This window comes from Zingiber officinale, chromosome 1A (assembly GCF_018446385.1).
Source record: "Zingiber officinale cultivar Zhangliang chromosome 1A, Zo_v1.1, whole genome shotgun sequence".
NCBI classification, from domain to species: Eukaryota; Viridiplantae; Streptophyta; class Magnoliopsida; order Zingiberales; family Zingiberaceae; genus Zingiber; species Zingiber officinale.
Genome location: NC_055987.1, coordinates 82,861,837 through 82,879,359, shown reverse-complemented (window position 1 = coordinate 82,879,359; position 17,523 = coordinate 82,861,837). Strand labels below are relative to the sequence as shown.

Here is a 17,523-nt window from a genome sequence, read left to right as displayed (position 1 = left end):
GTACTTGAAAGTTTTATATTTATCTTCTCACGGATCCGTGACTAGCTTCGGGGTTTCCGCAATGCAAAAAGTAGTTTTTGCGGCTCAAATTGCTAGCAAATGGGCGTACATAATATCGTTTCAGTCTAAAGAAGTAATCATCCAATCTACGTCATCCCTAATTCCTAGCATATCTAGAGTAGCGGGATCCATATATTTAGTGCATGTAATTTTTCTAGCGACAAGGATATCATATCTAGCCTTTTGTTCATGATTTTTAAAAATAATATTGAACTCGTTTTAGTTACCTTCGTCGCGTGCCACCCTTTTTCCTTTGCATTGTGAAGAAGATGCCTTCCCTTTACCTTTGTCACCTCCCGGTGCATCTCCTTCGCCAGATCCACTGCTTCCTCGATGAAGTCTCTTCAAGATCTGCGACATGGTGTGCAAGGTTTTGAGGAATTTCTTGTGGAGATGGGTCTTGAGGATGGGAGAGGAGGAGAAGGAAGGAAAATAGGGGAGTTTCTTCTCTCTTTTCGGATTTGTGGCTTGAAGAAGTGTTAGATCTAGATGTAGATCTAAGTAAAGATGAGCTTTAGAGGTGGAGATTAGGGATTGAGGAGGTATAGTGGGGAGGAGAAAGCTTTTGAGAGAGAAAGAGATGGAAATTAGGGCTTTTGGAGGACTAGGCGGCGCACGCGGGTAGAGGCACGACCGTGTCTTATAGACATAGCTGGGTTAGGTAGGGTTCTGCACGATCGTGCCAATTGGCACGACCTCCTCTTTTCTTCCTTCGGCCAAAGTCGCACAGCCGTGCCGGTTGGCATGGCCCATGCCTCCTTCTTCTCTGTATAGTTCACACGGCCGTGCCAATTGGCACGGCCTGAGTCTTCTTCCTCTCTGGTGGTCTTGCATGGTCGTGCCAATTGGCACGGCCCATGTTCTCCTCATCTCTGCATAGGCCACACGACCGTGCAAGGTTGCACGGCCCGTGGCCTTCGTCCCTCTGTTGGCTTTGCCCGACCGTGTGGGGTCACACGGCCGACTCCATTAAGCGCACGGAGACTCGCCTTTCGCCATTTTGGTTCCTCTGACGCCTCCACACCCATGAAATGCTCATGCTTAGCTCATGGAGTCTCTGCACATCCTAAAAATGAATACTCAAAAATAAAGAAATAATAAAAGTACTCGACTTGAACTTACTAGAGAAATAAAACGATAAACGAAATGATGAACTAAAATGAAAAACCCTTGGGTTGCCTCCCAAGAAGCGCTTGTTTTAGGTCTTTAGCTTGACCCCATTTCAGTCAGTGTGGACTAAACCCATGGAAGCACGACTCTCCTCCTGGGGTTAATGCTCCAGTTTGCACCTTCAGTTTCGCTCATGCAGGACAAATGTACTTCTTATTACTTGTTGGAGGGGATCTCTCTTGGAAACTGCACTCCTCAACTTTGTGTATGTTCATCTTACTTGAATTTCCCTGAGAAGAGGGGTCACTGATAGAAGAATCAGATCGATCAAATTCAATCCTTTCCTTGTCGATCTCCAAGGATAACTTGTGACTTTTCACATCAATGAAGGCTCCATCTATGGCAAGTAATGGTCTTCCAAGGATGATCGGTATCTTGGGATCCTCCTTCATATCCAGGACAATGAAATCTATGGGGATGATGCATCCGCCTACTTCTACTGGCACATCCTCCACTATTCCCATTGGGTATCTACATGAATGGTCAGCTAATTGCAATGTCATAGTAGTCAGTTTGATGTTTTGGAGACCTAGCCTCTTATATAAGGAGTATGGAAGTAGGCTAACGCTAGCTCCCAAGTTACAGAAAGATTTCTGTATGAGTTCAGACCCAATCTTGCAAGGTATGGGAAAACTTCCTGGATCTTGAAGTTTCGGAGGAATATTTGCCATAAGTAGAGCGCTGTAATTTTCTGTTAATGCTACAGTCTCGAAGTCGCCTTTCTGCCTTCTGTTAGATAAAATTCCCTTTAAGAACTTGCGAACTTCAGCATTTGGTGCAGGGCATCTATCAGTGGTACTTCTACACAAATTTCCTTAATCTTCTTCAGGAATCGGTTGAACTCTTTATTCTTCTGGGATGTTATCAGTTTCTGAGGGAAAGGAATCATCTAACTTTGTGGGGGAACTTGAAGAGTTTCTTCAACTTTCTTGGTTACCTCCTCTCCATCCCTGTTCTGGATCTGATTGGGTACTAGGGGAGAGGGCTTTTCCTCTGAGTCAGGACCTTTCTAAGTAGTGATTTGGGGGTCTCCCATAGTTCATCCTCTCCTTAGCTCCATGAGGTTGCAGTGTTCCACTGGGTTTATATTGGGCTTTCCTGGAAATGTTCCCTGTGCTCTTGAAAAAGACTGTGCTATCTGGGCTATCTGGCTGTCTTGCATCTTCTGATGTTTTTCTGAATTTTCCAGCCTTTGAGTCAACTACTTGATCTCATTCTTCATCTCTTTTTACTCTGAGAGAGGTTCTTCAAGTATTTTTTCAATTCTGGACAGTTGTGAAGGTTGTTGTTGATAAGTCTGTTGTTCAGATGGGTAGCTCTGTTGCCCAGGTTGATAGCTTTGTTTTGCTTGCCCTTGGTCTTGATTATTCGGGTATGAAAAGTTTGAGTGGTTCCTCCATCCAGGATTGTATGTGTTGGAGTACGGATTATTTTGCTTTTGGTTGTAGTTGACTATCACATCGCATTGCTCAAGTTGGTTTATCTGTGCTTATATTGGCCCTAGGGGGCAAGTATCTTGAGCATGATCCTTACTTCTGCAAGTTTCGTAAATACAAACTATTGCATTGGCCGTGTTGTTTCCCATGGCCTCAAATTTCTTGGTCAAAGCGTCCAGCTTTGCATACATGAGTGTGACTGCATCTACGTCAAATTTTCCTGATGCCTTTATTGGATTCCCGGAGAAAGAACTACCAAATCTTTCTGTTGCCCACTGATGGTGGTTCTGTGCCACGTTGTTTATGATCTCTTCAGCTTCATCAAGGCTCTTGTTCATTAGTGCTCCTCTTGCTGCAGAATCGAGTGACACTTTCGTGTGATAGTTGATTCCATTGTAGAATGTGTGTAGGACCAACCATTTCTCAAGGCCATGATGGGGGCACTATCTCAGCATACTTTTGAATCTATCCCAGGCTTCAAATAATGATTCTGAGTCTATCTGTTTGAAGCTTGCAATCAAATTCCTCATTTGGGTAGTTTTGCTTGGCGGGTAGAATTTATCCAGAAATTTCTGCTCACACTGCTCCCAAGATGTTATGTCATTTGCTGGAAGGGAATTTAGCCACTGCTTGGCTCTGTCTTTCATGGAGAATCCAAAGAACAATAATCTTACTGATTTTGGAGGGACTCCGTTCACTTTCATGGTACCACAAATCTCGTAGAAAAGCTCTAAGTGGTGGTTTGGATCATCATGTGATCCTCCTCCAAATTGATTCTGCTGAACCATGTGAATTACTATAGGCTTTATTTCAAAATTGTTGGCTTCGATTGGTGGTCGAGTGATGCTAGACCGAACCCCTCGTGCATAAGGTGCTGCGTAGTCCTTCAACAATTTGTCAACCATCTCTGAAGATTCTTGTACTGCTTGAAATACTTTCTGAAGGTTCTTTCTTCTTAAGAAAGTCCTATCTATCTTTGGATCGAACGGTAGAAGCTGTCTTGAAAGTTTAGCTCTTCGCATGCAAAAATAAGATATGGAATGTAATAAAGAAAAGAGTGAAATAATATTAATAATTTTTTTAGCGTTTTAATAAAAATGCAGAAAATAAAGGAAAACAAGAATAAAATTATTTATCTCTAAATGCAAAATATTAGAAAAAGGAAAGATAAAGGGAAAGAAAACAAAGTATAGTCTAATCTAATATGATTATCACTAATGTTATAGACACAGTCCCAGACAACGGCGCCAAAAACTTGTTACGATTCCACAAGTACACGGATTCGTCATCAGTAATAAAGATTATCGATCCTATGAGGACTGGTTATAAGCACTAGCAATGGTTCACTTAAGATTAGCTAAATTATCGATGGTTGTAAGTTATGTAAAAAAAAGATATTTGGAAGCAGAAACGAGAACTAGCAAGGAGAAGTAATTAACTTGGTTTATGAAGAGTTCGGTTTCATTGTGGTAGTATTGATGTATCACATACTATTCTATACTTATTGTCCATCAGCATACATTTGTCGGAAGCTAAAGCAACTATCCTTAAGTACCAAACAAAGAAGATCCCTATAAAATCCTATTACAGTTAATCCTTATCACTAGGGCGCCTCGGTAGATCACAAGAACGCAACTATAATTGGTGTTATTAAGGATAGAAATAAGGAGCTTAGTTTGGTCTCTTACTTCCTTGTAGATAAGTTGCCTCTCCTTTCAAGGAAGTACCCTAGATGTCCATGAACGGGTTATCCCTGTCACTAGGGCCCCTCAGGTGTACAATATAAGATATTCCCTCTACGAGGTTGGCAATTCCTACACAATCAATCAACACGATATAGAGATCGAGTAGTCGAAACAAAGGAAGCGAAATCATCCAATGAAATAAAGCATAAGTATGAGTATTACATCAAAAACAATCCACAATTACTCCCTCATCCTAGAACAAGGACTTTACTCCATAGATGCAGGAGAAAAACCCGAAGACATAGTGTATTTAAACTTACAATTCTCAAACACGAAGAGAGAAAGAAGAAGTATGCTTATCCAACGATGGCTAGTGATATTCGGATCCAATCCTTTGCTTCTGGAGTTGATGTGGTGATGAAAGATTGCTGGACCGATGTCCCGGATGACATAGAATGGCAACAAAGTGATTCTCCTGCTGAAGACTCACTTCCCGGCTCTCCCCCTTTGAGGAAAAAGGGTTAAAACCCTTTTATAGGCTAGGGCGCGGCTGTGACGGCACAGCCGTGCCCTTTCTTGTCTCTGGAAACACTGCAAGGCTGTGCCAATTGGCACGGCCGTGTGAACTTCGGGCTCAACTCCTCGGGCATGGTCGTGTAGGGTTGCACAGTCGTTCCTTGCTTGACTTCGGTCGTGGGGGGCACGACCGTGCCAATTGGCACGACCATGCTCTGATCTGCCTCTGGGTTGGCCGCACGGCCGTGCGAGGTTGCACGACCATGCACTTTCCTTCTTCTGTTTAGCTACACGGCGCGTGCGAGCTTGCATGGTCGTGTTCTTTGGCTCGTTCCGGTGCGTCAACAATTGTTGTTTTTGCTCCGAAAGTTATCTTTGTCAATACAAAACAAAACAAAGAGCAGATATCCAAACAAAAGAGTATATATGATGAATACATGATAAAAGAGGCGATTATGCAAAGAATATATACGTATAAAGCAAGTGAATGTGTGTTAAAACATGCATAAACGATCATAATATTTACACACATCAATCTATTATGTTTTATGAGTGTTGGATGGATTGAGTGTTTTGATGTAAATATCTTGTAATTTTGATTCCTAGCACTAACTTGATATGAACTTTGTTTGTAGGGCATTTGAGGAGCATATCAAGGACTTTTGGAGTTCATTCAAAAATAAACACAGCCTAGCCATGCCCCTTGACATAGCCAAGCTATGTCCTTTACTGCATTAGATGATTAACATGGAAATAGAGTGAATAGACCCAAGCATGGATTGCCCATTATTCCCAATATGTAAGTACACGATTGTTATCAAGTAATAAAAATATCGATCCAACAGGGACTGTTGATTGAACACTAGTTGATTTTCTATGGTAAATTATCTACACAATCAAAGGCTGGTTGCAAGATTAAGAACTAGAGTTTGAGAGAAAGAGTGTGTGTGTGTGTGTGAGAGAGAGAGTGTATATAGGTGAGTGAAGAGAGAAGGAGAAGTTGGTTTTTGGGAGAAGGTTTTAGGATTTCAATTTCACTATAATGCTAATTAATGTCCTTATGCATTTTTCATATACCTAACTCTATGCTTACATTCTTGTGAGAATTCTAACTAAAGTCTGACACAACCCTGCAAAGATCGTACTGGAGAGTTTACCCAAGTTCTAACACCATTAAGTAAAGAAGTAACTCTACAAAGTCCGATTAAAGGGATATCCTCTGTCATAGGGCCCCCCAATCATATAATCATTAGAGTTATTTAATTTACTTCCTAAAGATATATTAATGTTATTAATTAGAAGAGGTAACCTAGAAAATTTGGTTAAAGGGATATCCTCTATCATAAGCCCTTGGGTCATACAATCACTAGATTATATAAGTCACTTCCTAACATTAGTTTGGGGATATCTCCTCAAACTCTAATTAGTTTCCCTAGTAGATATTTGATTCTTGTTTCAAGGTGATACCTTTGAAAGTACGGGATACCCTCTGTCACAGGGTCCCCAGTCATACAAACCAAAGCACCTCTTCTACACGGTGACCAAAACTCTACATCTACATGTATTAACCTGATACACATTTTGTCAAACACATACAATATACAACAAATAAGAACAAGGCTATAAAACATATCATAGCACAAGAAAATGACCAAATATAGAGTTCATCTACAACATCATATCATAACTACTTTCTACACCTAGAATCCAGAGAATCTACTCCATTGCGAAGGATTTATAAACCAAAGACACAAAAGATAACATTCTTACAACCCAAGGCAAGAATAAGGAGAAGAAATGCTTATTGAGGATATTGCTAGTGTCGTCGAGATGCTTTCTTACTCTGAAGGTGGATGGCTTGGTGAAGATGGAAGTTCTAGGATTCCCCCAAAGGGGGAAAACCCTTCTCCAAGGAAAGGGGCAAAGTCCCAAGCCAAAGATAGGTCAAAAGGAGAGGAAAATCCTCTTTTATAGGTAGGGGGCACGACCCTTGTCTGTTCCACCACACAACCACGACCTAAGGTAGTCATGCATGTGCCTCAGGGTACAACTTGACCATGGGTCTTTTTGGAAGAAAGAGGCACAACCGTGAATCAGGGCACAGTCGGGCCATGGGGAATGCTAGGAAACCAGCCACGACTAAGCCTCACTGAGGTACCTTTTAGTACATCTAAACATAGTTTTCTCTTGTTGAAGCCTAAAATATAGTTATAAATCTTGAAGTTATCTACATTTTGGTATCTAGAATGGCCCATAACTCTAACCAAACATAAAGTTATGGTCATTTTACTTTTGGTCTGTAGTGTAGAAAAATCCAGAATTTGACACGACTGTGTCTAAAAAAGAGATAGTCGTACCTATAAGGTGCGTGTAGGCCATGGGAAATACTGGATTGTGCTAGATTTTCACATGGTCGTCGTGCCTATAAGCATGACCTGGATATTTTGGAGGCTCTAGACTCTGTTGTAGCTCTATTTTTCATCAAATTTCTTTCATAGGAACATGCACATGTCAAGGAACATGGCTAGAGTGTATTACTTGATTAAAACTCAAATTTAAAAGTCTTTTGAAAGTTCTCTTGTACATTTTTTTATTCCTATCCTACTCAATCTTCATCTTTCTTGTTCGTTGGAGCACGCCTGTGTTATGGGACACGACCAGAGCATGCTCCTTCCTCTAACTTCACGTTCTAAAGTTTTTTACTCTTTTTTTACTCCAAAAACACATCCTATCTATGAAAATAAACAAAAATTAGTTCTTTAAATAAAAGGAATAGAAGTATGACATAATATTGAAATAGGGTGCAATAAATATAGATTATACTCATGAAATATAAGTAGATGTGCTTCAAATAATGGATAAAAATATATATAATCGATATACTAATACACCCCTAGACTTAAACTTTTATTTGTCCTTAAGCAAAAACCTACAATCTAGACTTTTGTAGCTAAATAGTGCATCATCATCTCTAACTAGTCAGTCTAATCCTATCAAATGATTTTACATGTGAGTAAGATATAAAAGTTGTTCAAGTATAGCTTGAGAAATATTTCTCCATGCTAAGTCGAATAGTGACCTAAGTTTTTTAAGTTTCAATCCCTATACCTAGTCAACTCGTTATCTAATTGAATGTATCATACTCTCAGCGATAGGCACTTACCTGCTACATACCTAGTTCATTCCTCTCAAACTATCCAAGGTCTTAAAGAAGTGTTCGAAATCAAGAGAAGAATAACATTTATTTTCTCAGTAACTTAATTTGGTCTCAAATGGGTAAATTGCTACATTCCACTTATGGTAACTTTATTTTGTAATCCCTTATTCAAATCAAATATTTTTTTGGTACTTTAAAAGTGTAGTACTAACACAAATACATATATACAACAACAAGTGTCAGGATAAAGATTTTTCCAAGCTAGTTTACATGATCAGAGTCTCATCTAGTAACCAAAATATAGTTTGAGAGATAACCACAAGAACACAAGTACTAATAAGTTCTATAAATCATGATTATTTATAAAGTTATCTACCATCCAAACTAGACAAAGTAAAAAAGAAATTCTAAAACAAGGCCAACACTCAAACTTTTATAGTAAAAATATTGCCCACTTCATACTACCATAGATAAAATAGATAGATCACTAAACATACTGTCACCATAAGTCAATAATAAATCACATGAAATTTAGAACAAGCATGCTAGTATTTTTACATTAAAGAACAAACAGTTATGATGTGATGAATGATACAATTGGAAAAATTTTATTATGTAAAATAAATATGAAAAAAAACTAAACTAAATCTAATACATTCCCCTAGACTTATATCTTTCATTTCCCAATGAAAATAAAAAATAATGCAGAGGAGATTTGAAGTAAGAGAAGTTACCAAATAATGTGTGTCAAATGCCAAAGTCATTAACTTCTACATTTGGTAGTCGGACTCCTAATCTTTGAATCCTACACAAATAAGATTAAACATGAAAAACTAAGTAGAAGGATTGGGTTAATGGGAAAATAAAAGTAAAGAAAAACTTTAAATGAAAATAAGAAAGAGTTTGGGTTGCCTCACAAGATGCGCTGGTTTTAGGTTATTATGTTGCCTCTTATTGGGCTCATCTAAATCTCGCTCTTGTCGAAGTGAGATACTTCTGGACATTCTTTTCAATAGCCCATTTTATTATGGAGAGATTTGTCATCATGAGATCAGTGTATTGTAGCACTGCTCTCTCCATCTTCGCCTCCTTGAAAGTTCTTTCCGAAGGTCGGAGATGGTTCAGATTGAGCTTCCAATTTTTGGCCTTATGAAAACCTGTACACCCCAAGAAAAGCACACCTCCCACAAGCATAAATATGAGATAGAACTAGAACCGTATTAAGTTGAACTGAACATGTATTGAAAATTAAATCACATCCTACAAAATCGATTATAGGTACCTCTATGAAATTTTCTAAAAGATCACTAGAATTACTGATCTTACACCGCTAAAAGGTACCTAAAAGTTCTAAACAAGTGGATGTAACTTCTTTTGGATTAAATGATGGTTCTGGCTCTAGATCAGGTGGTAGTGCAACTATAGGTAGTGATTCTTGGGGCTTTGCTATCTCTGTACAAGTCCCTACACTTATATCCATAACTTATTCAATTCTTGTAACTCTCATAATATCAAGTGGTTGTAGGATCAAAGGAGGTGATATTTAGGTCATTGCTTCCATAGCACAAGCCCCTACACTTTTATCTGTCACATCATTATCCTAAGTGGTGAAGAGTACACTAACATCAATATCATCAATTGGAGGATCAACAACTTCATCAAAAATGTCAAATTGATTATCCTCATAAAAAAAATCATCATCGTTAAGTATTCTAATAAGATTGCAAGTGGCTAATTCATCATCATCAAAAAATTTGTCATCTTGAATTAAATCAACAAATTTGCATGCAACTAAATTATCATCATAAAATTTTCCAAATTCTTCTTCGCTCATAGTTTTCACTTGCCTTAATGGAAAAAGGATTGGTGGAGGTCTTAAGAGGAATTGGTCTTTCTTTTCCCCAAATTCTCCTTGACCTTGTGGCGGTGGTCTAAATTACTTGTCTGGATTTGATTGCATTAGCCGCTGAGGGAATGGTACCAGTGACCTATAGATATATACTGGAGGGATGGGGGTTAGATGTTCTCATTCTGTTTTGTATTTCTCCTTGAATTCATATCCATCTTTTTCCAAAAATTCATTGGATTTCCAGCCACTCAACTTTAAAACATTACAATGTTCACTAGACTTTGATTGGGTGGGAGGGAAGTATTGTTTGAAACTTTTTGAAGTCAAGCGTTCTAACTTAGCCTCTGATCATTTGAACCTTTCATTCTATGACTCATTATTTTCAAATCTTTTGGGTGGTTGCATTGCATCTTGTTTAATAGACACACTTACTTTCATGGCTCGTACTTCTGGAATTTTCGAGAAAGATATCATCACATTCTCAGTTTTCCATTCTTGGAGGTTCAATGTTACTTGATCAATTAAATTGTACACTTCACATCCAAACTTTTATTCATCAAGGAACATCTTATAGCTAAATCCAAAAATCTTTTAATCGAAAATGTAATCCCAATATAGAATATGTGTACTGTTAGCCATTTATCTAAACCATGATGAGGACACTATCTCAAATAACCCTTAAATCTATCTCATGCTTTATATATTGTTTCCCCTTCTTCCTGAGCAAAGCCTTAGATTCTATTCCTCATATATGTTGTACTGGGAGGGAAAAAGTGATTCAAAAATAGTTTCTCCAATTGATCCCAACTTGTTATGCTTTGTTGTGGAAGAATGTACAATCAAGTTCTTACTTTATCTTTGATACTAAAAGAGAATGTTAACAATCGAATAATAACATTTACAAAGACTCCTTCATAGATCACCATATTGCAATACTCTAGAAATGTCTCCAAGTGAATATAAGGGTTTTTTAATATTTCTCCTTCAAATTTATGACTTTGCATTATGATAATCAAATCTGGGTCAAGTTGAAAGTGTTGGTTAATCCTAGAAAACGTACCGATTCCACTGTACAAAAATTTTTGTACAAGTGTCGAACCTTTCCTTAAATAACCTATTGTGTTCTTTAGAAGTTAAATAAGGAATCGCAGACGGAACTTAACATCATTGATTCCAAATTTAACTTATCTATTCTTAATAGTTTAGATTTGAATCGCAAGCGGAACTTAACACTATTGATTCAAATCTACCTAAGTTATTAATTCCATAAATATTAATTTCCAAAATTGGCTTCCAGGACTGCATGACGAAGCACATGGTCTTCTTGGATATGGGAGCAACCACCACCGCCTAGGCAAAGCCTTTTAAGGAAAGCTAATATTTATTTCCTTAAATAACTCTAGGTTAACCAAAAGGAACAATCGAATCACAAATTTGAAAAAGAAGAAAAGACAAAATCAAAAAATATATTCGATAAACTAGATCTAATTGCCTCTTGTATTTAGAATTCACACAAAGAAAAATAACTAGTATGATGCGGAAGAAAACTACTAGTTATACCTTCTCTTTGTAAGCTAATGACCTCGAGATCTTCTGTCGTATTCCTCGCCTCGCCTTGGACGTCGTGTGGGCGACGATCCTCCAAGATGAACACCACCCAAAAGCTTCCTCCTTCTTCTTCTAAAATCCGGCCACCACCACCACCAAGGAGAAGAGAGCAAAGGGAGAGGAAGAAGGGAGAGGGCCGACCACCAAGAGATCACCCAAGCAAAAGAATAAGAGTTGTGTATCATGAAGCCCCCTCACCCCTTCTTTTATATTACTTGTCCATGGCAAATAAAGAAAAACCTTTTACAAAAAAATAAAATCATCCAAGAGTTTTTCCTTTTTCCTTTTTATTTTTCCTTTTCTTTCCTCTTGATTGAATCAATCACCAATCAATGGTTATGATCAATCCTATTTGGTTTATGATTGAATTTGGTTTAATCCTATTGGTCGGCCCTTGCTTGGGCACCAAGCAAGGTGGCAAGCCACAATTAAAAGGAAAGGAAAAATAATTTTTTTAAAAAAAAATTTACAAGAAGAAATCCTCTTATAAAATTTACAAGCTCTCTTTCCTAAAGTATGAGTTAAAAAAGGAAAGTTTCTAAAAATTAAAACCATGTTTTAAAATTTAAAACTTTCTTATAAAATTTCCTTTTTTAACATGGTGATAGAAAATTTAAATTTTTAAAACTTCTTTTCCCTTTTTTCTTAAACCATGAGGATGGTTAAAAAAAGGAAAGTTTTAAAATCTTTTAAACTCTCTATTTAAACATGTGGCCTAATTCAAATAAGGAAAGTTTTAAAAAATAAAATCTCTCTTTTAAAACTTATAGTTTTCTACAAAGAGAAGATTTTAAAAATTCAAAACAACCCTCCTTTTTTGAATTATTATGGCCGACCCCTACAAGCTTGGTCACCAAGCTATAGGGCTGGCCCCTTTCAAGAGGATGTGGCCGGCCATTGCTTGGTCACCAAGCAATGGTCCGGCCCCCATCTTGGACACCAAGAAGAGACTTAGATTTGGATGTACTTGACCCTATAATGAAGCTACGACAGGGACCTAGAGGAGAAATTGGTTTTGGCCTTCCGATGAGCTTGAGTATCCCGTGTTCGCCCCGAACACACAACTCAAGTTCATCGATAATAACTCATTCCACTAGAGAGTTATTACCGCACTACCGCACCAATCCCAAATTACATTATGGGCTCCTTCTTATCATGAGTGTGTTAGTCTCTCTGTGTTTAAGATTATGAATGTCCACTAATTAAGTAAGTTACTGACAACTCAATTAATATCTAGCTCCAAGAATAGTACCACTCAACTTTATTGTCATGTCGGACTAGGTCCACCTGCAGAGTTTAACATGGCAATCCTTATGAGCTCCTCTTGGGGACATTCTCAACCTAGATAACTAGGACACAGATTCCTTCTATAATCAACAACACACACTATAAGTAATATCATTTCTCAACTTATCGGGCATATTGATTTATCAAGCTAAACCTCACCCTTCGATAAATCAAAGAAATAAATATTAAATATATGTGCTTTTTATTATATTAGGATTAAGAGTACACACTTCCATAATAACTAAGGTTTAGTTCTTTTACTACGTCAGTACAAAAAGAACATACCTAAATGATCCTACTCAATACACTTAAAGTGTATTAGTGTAATTTATTAGTCAAGATAAACTAATACTTAATTACACTACGACTATACTGATAGTTTGTTCCTTTCTATCTTAGTCGCGAGCAACTGTTTATAATTTATAGAGAACCGACAACATGATCTTCTGAGTGTGACACCACACTCCATGTTGTCTACTATATAAATTAATTGAACAATTACATTTAATAAATAAATGTAGATATTGACCAATGTGATTCTTTTATTTTAACAAATAAATGTTTACAAAAGCTAAGCTTTTAGTATACACTCCAACAATCTCCCACTTATACTAAAAGACTAAGCAGCCATATTTGTTGCCTTACATCTGATTCTCATCCCCTCCACATGCCGATCAAAAGTTTTCGCCGGAAGGGCCTTTGTGAAAGGATCTGCTAGGTTATCTTCTGATGCAATCTTGGCGACAACAACTTCTCCTCGCTTGACGATGTCTCGTATCAGGTGGTACTTGCGCTCAATATGTTTACGTGCCTTATGAGCTCGTGGTTCCTTCGAGTTTGCAACTGCACCATAATTATCACAATAAATTGTGATGATCTTGGGCAAACCAGGAATCACATCTAAGTTCATTAGAAAGTTCCTGAGTTATACAGCTTCTTTGGCTGCCTCAGAGGCTGCCACATACTCAGCTTCCATGGTTGAGTCCGAGACGCATTTCTACTTAACACGCCTCCATGCAATGGCTCCACCTCCTAGAGTAAACACATAGCCTGATGTTGACTTACTATTGTCTCTATCTGATTGAAAGTCCGAATCCGTGTAACCCACAGGGAGTAACTCGTCTGCTTGGTAAACTAGAATATAATCTCTAGTCCTTCTCAGATACTTCAATATATGCTTTACCACAGTCCAATGTCCTTGTCCAGGGTTACTCTGATATCTGCTGACCATGCCCACGGCAAAACAGATATCAGGTCTCGTACACAGCATTGCATACATAAGACTTTCTACAGCCGAAGCATAAGGAACTACCTTCATTTCCTCCATCTCCTTTAATGTCTTCGGAGACATCTCTTTAGATAAGGCTACTCCATGCCTAAAAGGTAAGAAACCTTTCTTGGAGTTCTGAATGCTAAAATGAGCAAGGACTATATCTATATATGAAGCTTGGGATAGACACAAGATTCTTTTATTGCGATCCCTTATAACTTTGATCCCAAGAATGTGTGCACATTCTCCTAAGTCCTTCATATCAAATTGTTTGGACAACCATACCCTTACGTCCGATAATACCTTGACATTGTTGCCAATTAATAAAATATCATCTATGTATAGTACAAGAAATACCACCACATTTCCGTTACACTTATTCTATACACAAGACTCATTCGGACACTGGATAAATCCATATGACTGGAATACTTCGTTAAACCGGATGTTCCAAGATCTTGAAGCTTGCTTCAATCCGTAAATGGACCGATTAAGCTTGCACACTAGATGCTCTTTGCTTTTTTCAATGAACCCTTCTGGTTGTTTTATATGGATGTTTTCTTCAAGACTTCCGTTAAGGAAAGCTGTCTTGACATCCATTTGCCAAATCTCATAATTCATATGAGCAGTAATGGATAAGAGTATCCGGATAGACTTAAGCATGGCTACCAGCGAAAAAGTCTCCTCATAGTCGATTCCCTCTTTCTGAGTATACCCTTTCGCAACAAGCCTTGCTTTGAAGGTTTCTACCTTCCCATCTGTCCCTCTTTTTCTTTTGTAGATCCACTTGCATCCAACGGCTTTTACACCATTAGGTAGTTCTACAAGCTCCCAGACCTTATTAGAGTACATAGAATCTATTTCAGAATTCATTGCCTTTTGCCAAGATACTGCATCTATATCTTGGAGTGCTTCATCATATGTCCGGGGATCAGGTTCATGTTTACCCGGGATCAAGTCCAAAGACTCTCCCAAAAACATGAATCTCTCATGTTGCCTTACAACCCTCCCACTACGACGAGGCACCGTCTGTGGTTGTGTATCATGTGCAACACGTGTTGCAGTCTCTTGTGGTACTTCATCTTGTACTGTTGGTACTGAAGTGGGCGTGTCCTCTCTAATTTCTTCTAGAACTATTTCACTCATGGGCTTATGGTTCATTACATAATCTTCTTCTAAATATCGAGCATTGGTGCTAACAATGATCTTCTGATTTTTAGGATTATAAAACAAACCACCTTTTGTTCCCTTAGGATATCCAACAAACAGACAAACTTCTGTACATGATTCCAACTTGTCAGTATCTCCCTTCAGCACATGTGCTGGACTACCCCATATCCGGATATGATTCAGACAAGGCTTGCGCCCATTCCATAATTCCATGGGAGTAGAAGGAACTGTTTTAGAAGGTACCATATTCAGAATGTACACTGCTGTTTCTAAAGCATATCCCCAAAACAAATTCGGTAATTCTGAATAAATCATCATTCATCTAACCATTTCCATAAGAGTCCTATTCTTTCGTTCTGTCACACCATTCTGCTGGGGTGTACCAGGTGCAGACAATTGGGATTGAATCCCGACTTCTGATAAGTAATTCCTAAACTCTCCAAAGAGGTATCCGCCACCACGGTCAGACCGTAGTGTCTTGATACTTTTACCAAGACGTTTCTCCACATCAGCCCTATATTCTTTGAACTTGTTAAAGCATTCAGACTTGCGGCACATCAGGTAAATATATCCGTATCTTGAATAATCGTCTATAAAGAAGATGAAGTATTCATAACCACCTCTTGCCTGGATAGACATAGGACCACACAAATCAGAATGAACCAGTTCTAACGCATCTTTGGCTCTATACCCCTTGGCCTTAAAAGGTCTCTTGGTCATTTTACCTTCCAAGCAGGATTCACATGTTGGAAAGTTTTCCAACTCTAATGAACCCAATAGTCCATCGGCTACAAGTCATTGAATCCTACTTAAATTAATATGTCCAAGCCTTAGATGCTAAAGATATGTTTGGTACATTTCCGAAGGTTCTTTTCTCTTATTAGAGTTAGAAGATGTGTTATTAATTTCCATATTTTGCTTTGTGGGAGAAATTGGATTTAAAGTGTATAAATTGCCAACTAATGCACCAGAACAGATAATCACCTTATTTCTCTTTATAACGACATTGTTACTAAAAGAGACTGAATATCCATCCAAATACAGTTTAGAAATTGAAATTAAATTCTTTCTAAAACTGGGTACATAAAGATATTTTCTTAAATCAAATTTCTATTCCTATCAAAAGATAAGTAGACGTCTCCCACTGCAACAGCCGTCACCTTAGTAGCATTGCCCATGTAGACGATTATCTCTCCATCAAATAGCCGTCGGGTTTCCTGGAACCCCTGCAAAGAATTGCAGACATGATCAGTGGCTCCCGTATCTACACACCAGGTGCTGGTAGATAACACCGCTAAACATGTTTCGACTACTAGAGTATGAGATATACCTTTATTGTTCTGGTTCCTACGAGGACAGTCTGCCTTCCAATGTCCAAACTGCTTGCAGATGAAGCACTTGCCCTTCGGCTTCTTCATTCCATCTTTCTGTCCAGTACTCTGAGGTTTATTCACCTTCTTTGCTGAAAAGACTTGTTTCTTCTTCTTCTTACCTTTCGACTTAGAAATAGAACCATTTTCAGCATAGTGAATCTGAGAACTGTGACGAAATATTCCTTCTGCTGCCTGTAGTTCTGTCAGAAGTTCCGCCAACGTATACTCTCTTTTGTTCATGTTATAGTTCAGGCAGAACTGCTCAAAACTTCTGGGTAGTGTTTGGAGAATTATATCGACCTGGGTTTCCCCATCGATTTTGTAACGACTCGGCCCTCTTGGCCCATTTGGCGACCCTCGGGTCGTCGACCGTCGGCCCTTATGTTGTCGGCCCATTTGGCGACCTCTCATGTCGTCGACCAACGACCCTTGGCCATGCCGTTACTCACTAGGACTTTCCACCACTGGCAGTGGATTTTTGCCTCCCCCAGGATTCGAACTCTAAACCTCCAGGCTAAGTAGTAGAGTTTATGAATCCTGGTAACCAAGTGAGATCTGTAACGCCCCGCCCCTCCTGCTAAGGCGACGGGGGTTACTTTAACATACATACCTACTTACTACAACGGAAGTCTTATTTATAGAAATTAAAACTTTTCTTTTCTTTAAAATTACCATGACTAATCACCTAGACATATAAAACCACATAGCATACTTAACATGATTTTTAAGTCATAATACCCAAACACATAATTAAATGTCATGGAGTCATAAAGCAGTAACATAAACTAGGCATAGTTCTTATTAAACAAAAGTAGGTCTTTCTCCTTTAGCCAAGCCACTACCACACACATCCTTCTAGCCCCTCCTACTGCTCCCCTAGTTCATCCATTCCTTGCCTTTATCTGTGGTACAAGAAAGTAAGCTGTGAGCACTCATAGCTCA

At 38.5% G+C, this 17,523-nt stretch overlaps 2 non-coding genes across 2 annotated transcripts; both read left to right on the top strand.

Moving 5' to 3' along the window:
- Window positions 1–3,092: 3,092 nt before the first annotated feature.
- LOC122039244 lies at window positions 3,093–3,198 on the top strand. Its single transcript, XR_006128111.1, has one exon. It is a non-coding gene; the product is annotated as a small nucleolar RNA R71 (small nucleolar RNA).
- A 7,320-nt stretch (window positions 3,199–10,518) lies between these two features.
- Window positions 10,519–10,624, top strand: LOC122039135. Its single transcript, XR_006128029.1, has one exon. It is a non-coding gene; the product is annotated as a small nucleolar RNA R71 (small nucleolar RNA).
- The last annotated feature ends 6,899 nt before the right edge of the window (window positions 10,625–17,523 follow it).